The sequence below is a fragment of the Salvelinus namaycush genome, chromosome 14, assembly GCF_016432855.1.
Source record: "Salvelinus namaycush isolate Seneca chromosome 14, SaNama_1.0, whole genome shotgun sequence".
NCBI classification, from domain to species: domain Eukaryota; kingdom Metazoa; phylum Chordata; class Actinopteri; order Salmoniformes; family Salmonidae; genus Salvelinus; species Salvelinus namaycush.
In genome coordinates this window covers 6,028,553-6,047,286 of record NC_052320.1, presented here as the reverse complement: position 1 = coordinate 6,047,286, position 18,734 = coordinate 6,028,553, and the positions used below count along the sequence as shown (strand labels likewise).

Sequence of the window (18,734 nt, the reverse complement as noted above, 5' to 3'; positions counted from 1 at the left end):
AACAGTTTTAGAAACTTCAGAGTGTTTTCTATCCAAATCTACTAATTATATGCATATTCTAGCTTCTGGGCCTGAGTAGCAAGCAGTTTACTCTGGGCACCTTATTCATCCAAGCTCCTCAATACTGCCCCCTAGTCCCAAAGAAGTTTTATGTAAGGCTACATGTATCTCTTCTTATAAATGTATGGAACATTTGATTATCTGTAAAGTAGTGGAGACTGGTGGGAGGAGCTATAGGAGGACTGGCTCATTGTAATGGCTGGAATGGAATAAATGGAACAGTTTCAAACAGATCATACATATGGAAACCACATGTTTGACTCTGCTCCATTAATTCCATTCCAGCCATTCCAGCCATTACAATGAGCCCATCCTCTTATAGCTCCTCCCACCAGTCTCCAATGCTGTAAAGCATAATGAATGTACGACGTAAAATATTATTTGCTTAAATGTAAAGCTAGTGCTCAGCCTTTCCACAGCTGTGCTGGACAGTGCTCTGTGCCAATAGTAAAATGTTTTTTTTACAACATCCAATAAATCAAGTATTGATAAAAATATATTGTTTCTGTTGTCTCTTTTGGGGTAACACCTGCATGTCTGCAAGTTCGGACTCTGGCTGGGCGGCTCAAGGACATTCAGAGACTCCTGCGCTGTCTTGGCTGTGTGCTTAGGGTCGTTGTCCTGTTGGAAGGTGAACCTTCGCCCCAGTCTGAGGTCCTGAGTGCTCTGGAGCAGGTTTTCATCAAGGATATCTCTGTACTTTGCTACATTCATCTTTCCCTCAATCCTGACTAGTCTCCCAGTCCCTGCCGCTGAAAAACATCCCCACCTTGTAGAGTCCATGCCTCGACGAATTGAGGCTGTTCTGAGGGCAAAAGGGGGAGGTACAGATTCAATATTAGGAAGGTGTTCTTAGTGTTTTGTGCCTTCAGTGTATGATTATGTTGCTACCTAGGGGCACGGAAGTTCAGTTTGAACAAAGTTGACCAGATGGTGACCTAATCACATCGATATATACATAAAACAATTATTGAGGATTAACACAGTAACACACTAAGGCTTATTTTCGTTGCGCTCCTCAAATAGCCCTTTATCTGTTCCTTATATCTGTTCAGCTCTTACGGTTAAATTGGGACGCAAGAAAGAGGTCATCGGGCAGGATACAAGATGGTGAAGCAAGCGCTGGTCAACCATGCAGAGGAATCTGGGGACAGTGGCATCACCCGCATGTCCACAGATACCAACCAAGGACATGTGAAACAATTATGAATGACTGATTTTTGGATAGTTTACTAATATTTCACTTATGCTGTATCACACATTGTTTCCTTGAGATAATTCCAAATCCCTTTTTTCCACAGTGATTCTGTTTGCCAATGGAGACTCATGGAGAGAGATGAGACGCTTAGGAATGTGCAAGAAAGGGGCATTAGAGAAAATCATAGAGGAGATTCATTTCTTGGTTGAAGTATTTAAGAAACACAAGAATAATACTTACAAGCCTGCAGATCATTGACTAAATTATAGCATGGTCTGATCATAATCTATTTAAGGTCACTATACCTGTCCTCATCCTGAGAGATGTTCCTCTATATTACACCCTCGTTAAAACACTGAATAGAACTTCTTCTACACCTGCATTGCTTGCTGTTTGGGGTTTTAGGCTGGGTTTCTGTACAGCACTTTGAGATATCAGCTGATGTAAGAAGGGCTATATAAATACATTGGATTTGATTTGAACTGCAGACAAGGAGATAAAGAATGAGGAACAACCTGTTGGGGGGATTAGGCAATAGCTCTGTGTGTTTGCTTCGTCTGTCACAGGGTGCCTCCTACACCACCCTATAGGTCAGGAATGGACATCCACGGCTCTTACTATTTCATGTTAGAGCAAATAGTATAAACAGTAGTAGAAGGATTAGATTTTATGTAAAGCTCTACCAAAATGTTACTCTGTTGTCTGCCTTTGTAACAGGTAAGATATTTGACACAACAGCCCCCGGTGAATTACGCTGCCTCCAACATAATCTCTGCCATTGTGTACGGCAGCAGATTTGAATTCTCTGACGCCCAGTTCCAAGGCATGGTGGACTACGCCAATGAGAGCCTACGCTTTACAGGTTCTGCCTCTATTCAGGTACTGTCTTCACATTCACTCTAAAGTTGTTATAGAATATAAGTATACTGTACTTAAAACATTTTATTATTCACACTTACTTATTTGTATGGTGAGATAAACTGTACAACATATTTCCATGGTTGGGCCCGTGGTCAAACAATCACAAGCCTAATGCTGAAAAATGTTGATAGCAACCAGAAGGATGTAAAGGAGTTGGTTAGTGGAATGATGGAGACTCCCAACCAGAAGGATGTAAAGGAGTTGGTTAGTGGAATGATGGAGACTCCCAACCAGAAGGATGTAAAGGAGTTGGTTAGTGGAATGATGGAGACTCCCAACCAGAAGGATGTAAAGGAGTTGGTTAGTGGAATGATGGAGACTCCCAACCAGAAGGATGTAAAGGAGTTGGTCAGTGGAATGATGGAGACTCCCAACCAGAAGGATGTAAAGGAGTTGGTCAGTGGAATGATGGAGACTCCCAACCAGAAGGATGTAAAGGAGTTGGTTAGTGGAATGATGGAGACTCCCAACCAGAAGGATGTAAAGGAGTTGGTTAGTGGAATGATGGAGACTCCCAACCAGTAGGATGTAAAGGAGTTGGTTAGTGGAATGATGGAGACTCCCAACCAGAAGGATGTAAAGGAGTTGGTTAGTGGAATGATGGAGACTCCCAACCAGAAGGATGTAAAGGAGTTGGTTAGTGGAATGATAGAGACTCCCAACCAGAAGGATGTAAAGGAGTTGGTCAGTGGAATGATGGAGACTCCCAACCAGAAGGATGTAAATGAGTTGGTTAGTGGAATGATGGAGACTCCCAACCAGAAGGATGTAAAGGAGTTGGTAAGTGGAATGATGGAGACTCCCAACCAGAAGGATGTAAAGGAGTTGGTTAGTGGAATGATGGAGACTCCCAACCAGAAGGATGTAAAGGAGTTGGTTAGTGGAATGATGGAGACTCCCAACCAGAAGGATGTAAAGGAGTTGGTTAGTGGAATGATGGAGACTCCCAACCAGAAGGATGTAAAGGAGTTGGTTAGTGGAATGATGGAGACTCCCAACCAGAAGGATGTAAAGGAGTTGGTCAGTGGAATGATAGAGACTCCCAACCAGAAGGATGTAAAGGAGTTGGTCAGTGGAATGATGGAGACTCCCAACCAGAAGGATGTAAAGGAGTTGGTTAGTGGAATGATGGAGACTCCCAACCAGAAGGATGTAAAGGAGTTGGTCAGTGGAATGATGGAGACTCCCAACCAGAAGGATGTAAAGGAGTTGGTTAGTGGAATGATGGAGACTCCCAACCAGAAGGATGTAAAGGAGTTGGTTAGTGGAATGATGGAGACTCCCAACCAGAAGGATGTAAAGGAGTTGGTTAGTGGAATGATGGAGACTCCCAACCAGAAGGATGTAAAGGAGTTGGTTAGTGGAATGATGGAGACTCCCAACCAGAAGGATGTAAAGGAGTTGGTCAGTGGAATGATGGAGACTCCCAACCAGAAGGATGTAAAGGAGTTGGTCAGTGGAATGATGGAGACTCCCAACCAGAAGGATGTAAAGGAGTTGGTTAGTGGAATGATGGAGACTCCCAACCAGAAGGATGTAAAGGAGTTGGTTAGTGGAATGATGGAGACTCCCAACCAGTAGGATGTAAAGGAGTTGGTTAGTGGAATGATGGAGACTCCCAACCAGAAGGATGTAAAGGAGTTGGTTAGTGGAATGATGGAGACTCCCAACCAGAAGGATGTAAAGGAGTTGGTTAGTGGAATGATAGAGACTCCCAACCAGAAGGATGTAAAGGAGTTGGTCAGTGGAATGATGGAGACTCCCAACCAGAAGGATGTAAATGAGTTGGTTAGTGGAATGATGGAGACTCCCAACCAGAAGGATGTAAAGGAGTTGGTAAGTGGAATGATGGAGACTCCCAACCAGAAGGATGTAAAGGAGTTGGTTAGTGGAATGATGGAGACTCCCAACCAGAAGGATGTAAAGGAGTTGGTTAGTGGAATGATGGAGACTCCCAACCAGAAGGATGTAAAGGAGTTGGTTAGTGGAATGATGGAGACTCCCAACCAGAAGGATGTAAAGGAGTTGGTTAGTGGAATGATGGAGACTCCCAACCAGAAGGATGTAAAGGAGTTGGTCAGTGGAATGATAGAGACTCCCAACCAGAAGGATGTAAAGGAGTTGGTCAGTGGAATGATGGAGACTCCCAACCAGAAGGATGTAAAGGAGTTGGTTAGTGGAATGATGGAGACTCCCAACCAGGAGGATGTAAAGGAGTTGGTCAGTGGAATGATGGAGACTCCCAACCAGAAGGATGTAAAGGAGTTGGTTAGTGGAATGATGGAGACTCCCAACCAGAAGGATGTAAAGGAGTTGGTTAGTGGAATGATGGAGACTCCCAACCAGAAGGATGTAAAGGAGTTGGTTAGTGGAATGATGGAGACTCCCAACCAGAAGGATGTAAAGGAGTTGGTTAGTGGAATGATGGAGACTCCCAACCAGAAGGATGTAAAGGAGTTGGTCAGTGGAATGATGGAGACTCCCAACCAGAAGGATGTAAAGGAGTTGGTTAGTGGAATGATGGAGACTCCCAACCAGAAGGATGTAAAGGAGTTGGCCAGTGGAATGATGGAGACTCCCACCCAGAAGGATGTAAAGGAGTTGGTTAGTGGAATGATGGAGACTCCCAACCAGAAGGATGTAAAGGAGTTGGTTAGTGGAATGATGGAGACTCCCAACCAGAAGGATGTAAAGGAGTTGGTTAGTGGAATGATGGAGACTCCCAACCAGTAGGATGTAAAGGAGTTGGTTAGTGGAATGATGGAGACTCCAAACCAGGAGGATGTAAAGGAGTTGGTTAGTGGAATGATGGAGACTCCCAACCAGAAGGATGTAAAGGAGTTGGTTAGTGGAATGATGGAGACTCCCAACCAGAAGGATGTAAAGGAGTTGGTTAGTGGAATGATGGAGACTCCCAACCAGTAGGATGTAAAGGAGTTGGTTAGTGGAATGATGGAGACTCCCAACCAGAAGGATGTAAAGGAGTTGGTTAGTGGAATGATGGAGACTCCCAACCAGAAGGATGTAAAGGAGTTGGTTAGTGGAATGATGGAGACTCCCAACCAGTAGGATGTAAAGGAGTTGGTTAGTGGAATGATGGAGACTCCAAACCAGGAGGATGTAAAGGAGTTGGTTAGTGGAATGATGGAGACTCCCAACCAGAAGGATGTAAAGGAGTTGGTTAGTGGAATGATGGAGACTCCCAACCAGAAGGATGTAAAGGAGTTGGTTAGTGGAATGATGGAGACTCCCAACCAGTAGGATGTAAAGGAGTTGGTTAGTGGAATGATGGAGACTCCCAACCAGTAGGATGTAAAGGAGTTGGTTAGTGGAATGATGGAGACTCCCAACCAGAAGGATGTAAAGGAGTTGGTTAGTGGAATGATGGAGACTCCCAACCAGAAGGATGTAAAGGAGTTGGTTAGTGGAATGATGGAGACTCCCAACCAGAAGGATGTAAAGGAGTTGGTTAGTGGAATGATGGAGACTCCCAACCAGTAGGATGTAAAGGAGTTGGTTAGTGGAATGATGGAGACTCCCAACCAGTAGGATGTAAAGGAGTTGGTTAGTGGAATGATGGAGACTCCCAACCTTCACATATATAGAGGCTTTGTTCCTTGTTCAAAAGCAGAAGGCAAAGGTATGACAAGGTATGAATTTCACCACTTTTCAAACCTCATAGTCGTTATCTCCAGCATCACAACAGTCTACTGATAAACTCGTGGATACCATTTTTATGTCTCTGTGTCACGTATGAAGGAAGTTCGAGGTGGTGCCCTGAGCCAATGCTAACTGGCGTTAGCGCAATGACTGGAAGTCTATGGGTATCCATCTAGGCTTAACAGCTGTATGCTGTACCAAGGTTAGGCCTTAACTCACTCATACAGGCCATTGCTGGACATAAATGAAGGCCAAAACTGTGGTAGCTGGTCTAATATCTATCTATCCAGGCGAAGCGGTAGGCAGTGCTCGTAAATGTGAAAGCTGCATAACAGAGGCCAAGAAAATAACAGTCTGCTCTTTAGCGCTTTCTAGACAGGAAGCAAAACTCTGGAGTGGAGTTCGCCTAAATAGAGCCGATTCCTATTTCCTCTGCCTCCACTAGGCGTCATTCACATGCAGATATTCGTAAGAAAATACCCATAGACTTCCAGTCATTGAGCTAACGCTAGTTACCATTGGCTTGCAAAATGACCTCTGACTTCCTTCAAGCATTGAAATATGTAGTTTTGATTATGTCCCTACACAATTTCCTGATTTCACTGGCGGACCACTTAGAAGTTAAATCATAGCTACAAATCAATTTTTTACCCACTGATAGAACATAGGCTTTCATCAAATTGACAAGAGTTTCATGGTTTTTATTTCTGGGGGTGGATTATCCCATGTTACCCATGAGTCTGTGCCTTTCATCAATCAGGAAATATGGACACTCACTATCAAGTAAACAACCTGATATCTTCTGTGACCAACCTGTTTGCTGCTGGTACTGACACCACAAGGACAACCCTTCGATGGGGTCTGATGCTTATGGACAATTACAACCATACATTGTAAATTCACGTAGGGACCTTTACTTTACTTGACACCCAGTGTCATAACACGTTAACCTTTCTGGCGCAGGCGTTCCACTAGCGACCCACCTCGACAACATCCAGTGAAATTGCAGAGCGCCAAATTCAAAATACAGAAATAGTCATAATAAACATTCATAAAAAATACAAGTGTTATACATCGGCTTAAGGATGAACTTCTTTTTAATCCAGCCACTTTGTCAGATTTCAAAAAGGCTTTACGGCGAAAGCATACCATGCGATTATCTGAGGACAGCGCCCCGCTTACAAAAGCATTCAAACATTTTACAAACAAGTAAAGATATTACAATAGTCAGAAACAGCGATAAAATTAATCACTTATCTTTGAAGATCTTCATATGGTTGCAGTCACAAGAGTCCCAGCTACACAATAAATGTTTGTTTTGTTTGATAAAATCCCTCTTTATATCCCAAAAACTCAGTTTTGTTGGCAGGTTTTGTTCAGTAATCCACTGGCTCAAAGGCAGTCAAAACATGCAGACGAATACATCCTAATAGTACTGGTAAAGTTTGTTGAAACATGTCAAACGATGTTAATAATTAATCCTCAGGTTGTCAATTGTCTAAATAATCCATAATATTTCAACCGGACAATAGCGTCTTCAATAGAAAAGAAAAACAACGAAGGGCACGCACTCGGTCATGCGCGCAAACCAGCTCTGCATTCTTCCTCAGTCCACAGACAGAAAGGTCTAATTTTTCTTTACTTTTCAGAAAACAAGCCTGAAACAATGGCTAAAGACTGTTGACATCTAGTGGAAGCCATAGGAACTGCATTCTGGGTCCTAACCCATTAGATACTCTATAGGCTTTCAATTGAAAAAACCCACATCAACAAAATCCCACTTCCTGGATGGATTTTCCTCAGGTTTTCGCCTGCCATATCAGTTCTATTATACTCACAGACATTATTTTAACAGTTTTGGAAATGCATATCCTAGCTTCTGGGCCTGAGTAACAGGCAGTTTACTTTGAGCACGCTTCTCATCCAGACGTCGAAATACCGCCCCCAAGCCATAAGAAGATAAATTATTAAGACACGGTCATAACCTGTCATTATATGGTCATAACACTGTCATGACCCATTATTTACACCTGTTGTGACATATGCTGTGTTATTTTATGGCTGGTTATCCCAAATTTACACTTTATATACATTATAGAAGGCTGAAATATAACAAAATCATTTGACATAAAAACACCAGATTTTCTGCGGCTTTCAAAAAAAATTATGTTTATTAATTATGAAATCATGAAAAATATTGAAAACATTCCACCCATGAGGCCACTAGGTCATTTGACTGCAGGAAAGGTCTACACTGCATGAAAACCATCCAAGACCTGTTATATAGTGACACAAAACACAGAGACAATTAAGGTGTTATTATCCATAAACATTGGCAATAGGCCAACCTTTTAGTACAGGTCGTTGAACTGATACCAGGCTATAGATCATTCAGATTAATGTTTCACCTCTGGGTTATAGTAACATTGGCACTTCCTGTCTTTTTCCAGACCAGTTCCCAGAGGAGATAAGTAGCCTTGTAAAGAGTTCATTTGTGGAATTTCTTTCCTTCTTAATGCGTTTGAGCCAAAGAGTTGTGTTGTGACAACTTGTTGTGACATGTTCATAAATGACAAGCATGGTCAAATAATAATCAGGAATAAATGTCAGTTGGCTTTTCATAGCCGATCATTAAGAGTTGAAAGCAGCAGGTCTGGGACAGGTGGCGGTTCCATAACCGCAGGCAGAACAGTTGAAACTGGAATAGCAGCAAGGCCAGGTGGACTGGGGACAGCAAGGAGTCATCATGCCCGGTAGTCCTGACGTATGGTCCTAGGGCTCAGGTCCTCCGAGAGAGAGAAAGAAAGAGAGAAGGAGAGAATTAGAGAGCCAAGATTTTCAAAATGTTCATAAATGACAAGCATGGTCAAATAATAATCAGGAATAAATGTCAGTTGGCTTTTCATAGCCGGTCATTAAGAGTTGAAAACAGCAGGTCTGGGACAGGTAGGGGTTCCGTAACCGCAGGCAGAACAGTTGAAACTGGAATAGCAGCAAGGCCAGGCGGACTGGGGACAGCAAGGAGTCATCATGCCCGGTAGTCCTGACGTATGGTCCTAGGGCTCAGGTCCTCCGAGAGAGAGAAAGAAAGAGAGAAGGAGAGAATTAGAGAGAGCCAAGATTTTCAAAATGTTCATAAATGACAAGCATGGTCAAATAATAATCAGGAATAAAAGTCAGTTGGCTTTTCATAGCCGATCATTAAGAGTTGAAAGCAGCAGGTCTGGGACAGGTAGGGCTTCCATTACCGCAGGCAGAGCAGTTGAAACTGGAACAGCAGCAAGGCCAGGTGGACTGGGGACAGCAAGGAGTCATCATGCCCGGTTTGCCGTGACGTATGGTCCTAGGGCTCAGGTTCTCAGAGAGAGAGAAAGAAAGAGAGAACAAGAGAATTAGAGAGAGCATACTTAAATTCACACAGGACACTGGATAAGACAGGAGAAGTACTCCAGGTATAACCAACTGACCCTAGCCCCCCGACACATAAACTACTGCAGCATAAATACTGGAGGCTGAGACAGGAGGGGTCAGGAGACACTGTGGCCCCATCCGATGATACCCCCGGACAGGGCCAAACAGGAAGGATATAACCCCATCCACTTTGCCAAAGCACAGCCCCCGCACCACTAGAGGGATATCTTCAACCACCAACTTACAATCCTGAGACAAGGCCGAGTATAGCCCACAGAGATCTCCACCACAGCACAAACCAAGGGGGGCACCAACCCAGACAGGAAGATCACGTCAGTAACTCAACCCACTCAAGTGACGCACCCCTCCTAGGGACGGGACGGCATGAAAGAGCACCAGTAAGCCAGTGACTCAGCCCCTGTAATAGGGTTAGAGGCAGAGAATCCCAGTGGAGAGAGGGGAACCGGCCAGGCAGAGACAGCAAGGGCGGTTTGTTGCTCCAGAGCCTTTCCGTTCACCTTCACACTCCTGGGCCAGACTACACTCAATCATATGACCTACTGAAGAGATAAGTCTTCAGTAAAGACTTAAAGGTTGAGACCGAGTCTGCGTCTCTCACATGGGTAGGCAGACCGTTCCATAAAAATTGAGATCTATAGGAGAAAGCCCTGCCTCCCGCTGTTTGCTTAGAAATTCTAGGGACAATTAGGAGGCCTGCGTCTTGTGACCGTAGCGTACGTATAGGTATGTACGGCAGGACCAACTCGGAAAGATAGGTAGGAGCAAGCCCATGTAACGCTTTATAGGTTAACAGTAAAACCTTGAAATCAGCCCTTGCCTTAACAGGAAGCCAGTGTAGGGAAGCTAGCACTGGAGTAATATGATCAAATTTCTTGGTTCTAGTCAGGATTCTAGCAGCCGTATTTAGCACTAACTGAAGTTTATTTAGTGCTTTATCCGGGTAGCCGGAAAGTAGAGCATTGCAGTAGTCTAACCTAAAAGAAACAAATGCATGGATCAATTTGTCTGCATCATTTTTGGACAGAAAATTTCTGATTTTTGCAATGTTACGTAGATGGAAAAAAGCTGTCCTTGAAACAGTCTTGATATGTTCGTCAAAAGAGAGATCAGGGTCAAGAGTAACGCCGAGGTCCTTCACAGTTTTATTTGAGACGGCTTTACAACCATCAAGATTAATTGTCAGATTTAACAGAAGATCTCTTTGTTTCTTGGGACCTAGAACAAGCATCTCTGTTTTGTCCGAGTTTAAAAGTAGAACGTTTTCAGCCATCCACTTCCTTATGTCTGAAACACAGGCTTCTAGCGAGGGCAATTTTGGGGCTTCACCATGTTTCATTGAAATGTACAGCTGTGTGTCATCCGCATAGCAGTGAAAGTTAACATTATGTTTTCGAATAACATCCCCAAGAGGTAAAATATATAGTGAAAACAATAGTGGTCCTAAAACGGAACCTTGAGGAACACCGAAATGTACAGCTGATTTGTCAGAGGACAAACCATTCACAGAGACAAGCTGATATCTTTCCGACAGGTAAGATCTAAACCAGGCCAGAACTTGTCCGTGTAGACCAATTTGGGTTTCCAGTCTCTCCAAAAGAATGTGGTGATCGATGGTGTCAAAGGCAGCACTAAGGTCTAGTAGCACGAGGACAGATGCAGAGCCTCGGTCTGACGCCATTAAAAGGTAATTTACCACCTTCACAAGTGCAGTCTCAGTGCTATGATGGGGTCTAAAACCAGACTGAAGCATTTTGTATACATTGTTTGTCTTCAGGAAGGCAGTGAGTTGCTGCGCAACAGCTTTTTCTAAAATTTTTGAGAGGAATGGAATGGAAGATTCGATATAGGCCGATAGTTTTTTATATTTTCCGGGTCAAGGTTTGGCTTTTTCAAGAGAGGTTTTATTACTGCCACTTTTAGTGAGTTTGGTACACATCCAGTGGATAGAGAGCTGTTTATTATGTTCAACATAGGAGGGCCAAGCACAGGAAGCAGCTCTTTCAGTAGTTTAGTAGGAATAGGATCCAGTATGCAGCTGTCCTCCACAATCACCGTACCTCAACCCAATTGAGATGGTATAGGATGAGTTGGACAGCAAGTTCATTGCTTTTTGCAGGAATGAATAGTTTACCACAACTACTTGAAATTATAGGACATTGTGACAATTCATTCAAAATAAAGATTTTAAACACATTTACCTTACCTAGCACTGCCTGGTATTTGTTGAATATGCACTAATATATATATATATATATATATATATATATATATATATATATATATATATATATATATATACACAGTACCAATCAAAGTTTGGACACACCTGCCCATTCAAGTTTTTTTCATTATTTTTACAATTTTCTATAGTGAAGATATCAAAACTATGAAATAACACATATGGAATCATGTAGTAACCCAAAAAAGTGTTATCTGACTTAGGACTCTAGTCGCAATTTAGATTTTTTCCACTAGATGGATGCAGTGTATGTGCAAAGTTTTAGACCGGTCCAATGAACCATTGCATTTCTGTTTACAATGTTGTATCAAGTCTGCCCAAATGTGCCTAATTGGGCAATATATACATTTTCAAGTTCGTAACTGTGCACTCTCCTCAAACAATAGCTTGGTATGTTTTCACTGTAATAACTACTGTAAATTGGACAGTGCAGTTAGATTAACAAGAAGCTGTTAGCTTTCTGCCCATAAAAGATATGTCTATGTCCTGAGAAATGTTCTTGTTACTTACAACCTCATGCTAATCACATTAGCGTATGTTAGCTCAAGCGCCCCAAGGGTGGGACATTGATCTGTAGAGAACCTTATTAACCTCTTAAGTACATATATATATATATTATTAGTGCATATTCAACAAATACCAGACTACGCAGTGCTAGGTAAGGTAAATGTGTTTAAAATCTTTATTTTGAATGAATTGTCACAATATCCTATAATTTCAAGTAGTTGTGGTAAACTATTCATTCCTGCAAAAAGCAATGAAATGTACATGTTGACAATATTTTTTTTGCGTCACAACACAAGAAAGTAAGAGGAGTCCAATTGAAGGGAACAAACCCCTGACTCCTAATAAATTAAATGTAAAATGTGAAAATATTAAAACATCATCAAAAAAAGTGTAATAGTGACAGGGGCTTTATCTACATGTGCAAATGACCTCTACAAACCTGTACCCCCACACATTGACTCACCCCCACACATTGACTCGGGTATATAGCCTCGTTATTGCTGTTTAATCGTGTTGCTTTTTATTTTATTTTATTTTTGACTTTAGTTTATTTAGTAAATATTTTCTTAACTCTATTTCTTGAACTACATTGTTGTTTAAAACTTCTTATGGCTGAAGGGGCAGTATTGAGTAGCTTGGATGAAAGGTGCCCATATCAAACGGCCTGCTCCTCAGTCATAGTTGCTAATATTTGCATATTATTATTAGTATTGCATAGAAAACACTCTAAAGTTTCTAAAACTGTTTGAATTATGTCTGTGAGATTAACATAACTCATATTGGCAGGCAAAATCCTGAGTTGAAATCAAAACAGGAAGTCAGAAATCTGAGCTTGTATGTATTCACCAGAGTCCCTAATGAAATCCCCTTGAGATATGAATGATTGTGCACTGCCTAGGGGTTCCACTAGATGTCAACCATCAATAGAAATTATAATGAGACTTCTATGATGTTGTGGGAGAGAATGATAGCAGAATCAGTCAGATGTCCATCAAGCAGCCATTTTCTGATCATGCTTTTTCCTCGTGGTACTCACTTGCGTTCCATTGCTCACGAAGACAAGAAAGAATACTCCGGTTGGAACTTTATTGAAGCTATATGTTAAAAACATCCTAATGATTGATTCTGTACTTAGTTTGAAATGTTTCTTCGACTGGTAATATCACTTTTTGAAGTTTTTGTCCGATATAACGCTGACCAGAATTAGCGTTTGGATGTAAACCAGACGCGCTAACAAAAGAAGGTATTTGGACATAAATAACAGATTTTTTTGAACAAAACAAACATTTATTGTGGACCTGGGATTCCTGGTGTGCTTTCTGATGTAGATCATCAAAGGTAAGGGAATATTTATCATATATTTTCTTGTTTATGTTGACGCCATCCTTGCGGCTGTGGTGTTTTACTTTTGAGTGCCGTCTCAGATTATAGCGTGGGTTTCTTTTTCCGTAAAGTTTTTTTGTAATCTGACACAGCGGTTGCATTAACGAGAGGTATATCTATAATTCCATGTGTATATCATCTATATTTATGAGTATTTCTGTTGAAACGATGTGGCTATGCAAAGTCACTTGATGTTTTTGCCACTAGTGAATCTAGTCGCCTCAAACTCAGATTTTTTGATATAAATATGAATTTAATCAAACAAAACATGCATGTATTGTGTAACATGAAGTCCTGTGAGTGTCATCTGATGAAAATAATCGAAGGTTAGTGATTAATTTTATCTCTATTCTGGTTTTTGTGAAGCTATCTTTAGCTGGAAAAAATGGCTGTGATTATTGTGGTTTTGTGGTGACCTAACATAATCGTTTGTAGTGCTTTCGCTGAAAAGCCTATTTGAAATCGGACACTTTGGTGGGATTAATAACAAGATTACCTTTAAAATTATATAAGACACATGAATGTCTGAGGAATTTTAATTATGAAATTTCTGTTTTTTGAATTTGGCGCCCTGCACTTCGACTGGCTGTTGTCATATCGATCCTGTTAACGGGACTGCAGCCATAAGAAGTTTTAAGGGCTTGTAAGTAAGTATTTCACGGTAAGGTGAACACACCTGTTGTGTTCGGTGCATTTGACAAATACAATTTTGTTTTGATTTGATCGGCCAGTACTGATATCAGTGTAACAGTGTCCAATTTAGGGGAAGGATCAATAGAAACACGCAGCCTTTATGTCGGGAACCTTACACTGCATAAAAACCAGTGGAGGCTCCTCGGAGGAGGAAGGGGAGGACCATACTCCTCAGTGAATTTCCTAAAAATAAAAATGTTGAAATATTTAAAAAGTTATCCTTTTTAGATAAAACTATACTAAATATATTCACGTGTCACCAAATAATTGATTAAAACACTCTTTTTTGCAATGAAGGTCTACATTAGCCTCAACAGCACTCTGTAGGGTAGCGCCTTGGTGTAGCCGGAGGACAGCTAGCTTCCATCCTCCTCTGGGTACATTGACTTCCACAGTAATTATGAAAAGTTCTGGAGGACATCTTCCAACCTGTCAGAGCTCTTGCAACATGAACTGACGTGTTTTCCACCCACTCAAAGGATCAGAGAAAGAATATAGTACTAAAAGCATAAGCTACAGCTAGCTAGCACTGCAGTGCATAAATTGTGGTGAGTAGTTGACTCAAAGAAAGCAAAAGACAATAGTTCAACAGTTTAGAACAAATTCATTTCTTCCAAAATGAAGAAACAAGAGAGAGATAGTGAGATTGTCTTTTTTTAACTTTCAGTTTCACTTAGCTACTTACTGTAGCTAGCAAATGCAGCTAGCTAGTTTAGCCTACTCAAACACGCTGCTCAAACAGAAGGATGCTATGTTAGCTAGCTAGCTATGACTATCCAACACAACAGTGGAGCTCTTCAAAGTCAAGGTAAGCTTTTGGTTTAACTAATTTATTGCCACCGAGGCCCGCCGGTGTAAGTGCTAAACTGCTTACTGACTGTACACTGTAACGTTACTGCATGATTGTAGCATGTTTACTAACACGTTCATTCTATTAGCTATTTTGACTATGACGTTACTTTAGCTAAAATGTTGACAACGATGTAGGCTGTGTGTAGTGGTTATGATATGGTTTGGATTGGAATGGAATTTTTTCTTTACCTGGTCACATACAGCTGATGTGTTGTGCGTTGAAGTCCACAAGCGAAGAGAAAATTTGAGCTGAGGGGAGCACATAGATGCGATAAAGAATACAACGTGACTGCTATGAAAGTGAACTGTGTTTAGCATGATCAGGGGTGTATTCATTCCCCCAATTCTGTTCAAAAACGTTTCTTAAATGGAAGCAAACAGAATGAAACGAGGATAAACATACCTGAATTTGTCCAATAGAAACTCTGGTTTACAACTTTTGGACTAATGATTAAACCCTAGATCAGAGTGTGCAAGGCAGTATTGAATGTGTCACTGTCTGTCACCTCAAAATTGTCTCTCAACCTGTGTGCACCTGTAACAGTACTCTTCTTGCGTTGTGTAGAATCAATCATCGACACGAACTCCAACTTGTAGCACCAGTCATGGAGCTTTATTCTGATAGAAACAGCACAAAATTGCACATCATGCAATGCACGGCTCACCATCCAACTCTGCACTCACGCACGCTGGTTTGGTGCTTGTTCACTGGGCAATGTAGTTACCAAAATAATACAAGAATTACAATATACAATATAATATTTTGAACAATGTACCTGATAGAAACAGCACAAAATTGCACGTCATGCAATGCATGGCTCACCATCCAACTCTGCACTCACGCACTGTACAAAATATACGAACCCCCCACCAAACACAGTAAGTTGCTAGCTAGTATTAGCGGGAATTCTCTACAACAAAATGCACAACAAATATTCACCAAAAAACACTGCATCTTATGTGTGATGTTCGAATAACATTTACAAACAAATTGATATAAATTGTACATTTAAATCATCACTTGGGAGTATAAAAATCACTGTTGACGTACAGTGCTTTGCAACCAAGAACTTACCGCTGGTTTGTTCTTGGGGCCATGTATGGGGCCATGTATAAAGAATGAATGGGGCCATGTATCGTGAGATTTTGAGTGAAAACCTCCTTCCATCAGCAAGGGCATTGAAGATGAAACGTGGCTGGGTCTTTCAGCATGACAATGATCCCAAACACACCGCCCGGGCAACGAAGGAGTGGCTTCGTAAGAAGCATTTCAAGGTCCTGGAGTGGCCTAGCCAGTCTCAACCCCATAGAAAATCTTTGGAGGGAGTTGAAAGTCCGTGTTGCCTAGCAACAGCCCCAAAACATCACTGCTCTAGAGGAGATCTGCATGGAGGAATGGGCCAAAAAACCAGCAACAGTGTGTGAAAACGTTGTGAAGACTTACAGAAAACGTTTGACCTCTGTCATTGCCAACAAAGGGTATATAACAAAGTATTGAGATAAACTTTTGTTATTGACCAAATACTTATTTTCCACTATAATTTGCAAATAAATTCATTAAAAATCCTACAATGTGATTTTCTGGATTTTTTTTCTTCTCATTTTGTCTGTCATAGTTGAAGTGTACCTATGATGAAAATTACAGGCCTCTCTCATCTTTTTAAGTAGGAGAACTTGCACAATTGGTGGCTGACTAAATACTTTTTTGCCCCACTGTAACCCTGTTACAAACTTACGTTGTAAACTTGAATTTAAAAAAGTCAGCCTCCCTCCTCTTAAATCTCCTCTTACACTCACCGGCACTGATAAAAACCCACCCGAGACCTGTTACATAGTGACACAAAGCACAGAGACACTTAAGGTGTTGTTAGCAGTAAACATTGGCAAGAGGCCAACCTGAAACACAGGTCACTGAACAGATACCAGGGTAAAGATCATTCAGATTCATGTTTCAACACTGGGTTATTGCTCATTTTCCCCCAACATCGGACACCCCCTAAATTTGGACACTCTCTAGCAATTGGAGAACTAAATCACCTCGAGCTCAACATTTAAATGGACTGGAAAATAATGGTAAATTTTGCCACTCATGACACCCTTCTAGCTAGCTGATTTTCACTGCAATTTATGTAAGTTAAATTCGGTTTTGAGAGTTTTCAAAAAAGTAATATACATGCACATTTTGTGGGACACGGTGTATATTATGCGACAGACCACATATACTTTTTTACCTCTGAAATATAGCTAACCGATTTCAGGCAAGTCATTTTTGTTTTAACCGGAAGGCTAGCCAACTAGTCAACACTTCGGACATGAGGTTGGTGTCTCTTTTTTGAACAAAATTGTAAGGTGGCAAATAACTGGGGACCGTATGCCTACATTACGGGACGCATTTCTTTTGCTAAACCACTTATCAAAAAGCTGATACTAGTATATTTCCACTGACATGTCAAGCATGCTAATTGGTAACCCGTTAGCTAACATTTTTACGACACCAATAATCACAAAATATTGACAGTTTGATCACAAGATAACACTGTTGAAGGTAATATATTTCTTAAACGCTGTTGAATATGCCTATAATACGGGGTGCTACGCTAGTAACATTGGCACTTCCTGTCTTTTTTCCAGACCGGTTCCCAGAGGAGATGAGCAGGGTCATAGGAAGTCGTCAGGCCTTGGTAGAGGACAGGAAGAACCTGCCCTACACTGATGCAGTGATCCATTGCTTTGCAAAGTGCTTTGCAAAGTCTGATTAAGGATATTATTCAGTTGTACATGTACATACATGTCTACCTTGGTAACCTCATTGCTGCTATCCCTGCATTTCAGTAGCATACTCTACCTGTTCAATGACAGTCAAGTTGAATCTAATATAATCTAATGAAACCCATAGACTTGCCAACATTGTACCTATGTCCATCCCTCACACCACCAGCCGAGACGTCATCTTCCAAGGCAAGACTGAATCGTTGACCATAACAGTTCCCTTTTGATGTTATATGTTATAAGAGTTTGCAGTTTTTTTTTTATTGTTATTGCAGATTGAAACAATGTATTTTGAATAACATATGTGAATGAGCTGTAAGTCACTTTGGATAAAAGCATCTGCTCAAGTTGTAAATATGTATGCCGTTTGATTTCAAATCAAATCAAATTGTATTTGTCACTTGCATAGAATGCAAGAGGTGTAGACCTTAACGTGAAATGCTTTCTTGCAAGCCCTTAACCAACAATGATGTTTAAAGAAAATTGATTTAACTTCTTATGGCTGGGTGGCAGTATTGAGTAACTTGGATGAAAAGGTGCCCAGAGTAAACTGCCTGCTACTCAGGCTTAGAGGCTAAGATATGCATAGAGATATGGATGGAAAACACTCTGAAGTTTCTAAAACTGTTTGAATGATGTCTGTGAGTATAACAGAACTCATATGGCAGGCAAAAAACTGAGAAAACATCCAACCAGGAAGTGGGAAATCTGAGGTTTGTAGGTTTGCCTATCCAATATACAGTGGGATATTGGTCATATTGCACTTCCTAAAGCTTCCACTAGATGTCAACAGTAATGAGGTTGAAGAGGCGCTGTTGTGCCTTCTTCACCACGCTGTCTGTGTGGGTGGACCATTTCAGTTTGTCCGTGATGTGTACGCCGAGGAACTTAAAACTTTCCACCTTCTCCACTACTGTCGCGTCGATGTGGATAGGGGGGTGCTCCCTCTGCTCCCTCTGCTGACGTTGAGTGTGAGTTTATTTTCCTGACACCACACTCCGAGGGCCCTCACCTCCTCCC

General features: G+C 41.4%; 1 pseudogene; it reads left to right on the top strand.

Annotated features, from left to right (window-relative positions):
• The first annotated feature begins 416 nt into the window (after positions 1–416).
• On the top strand, positions 417–17,994 carry LOC120059574 (annotated as a pseudogene).
• Positions 17,995–18,734: the final 740 nt, after the last annotated feature.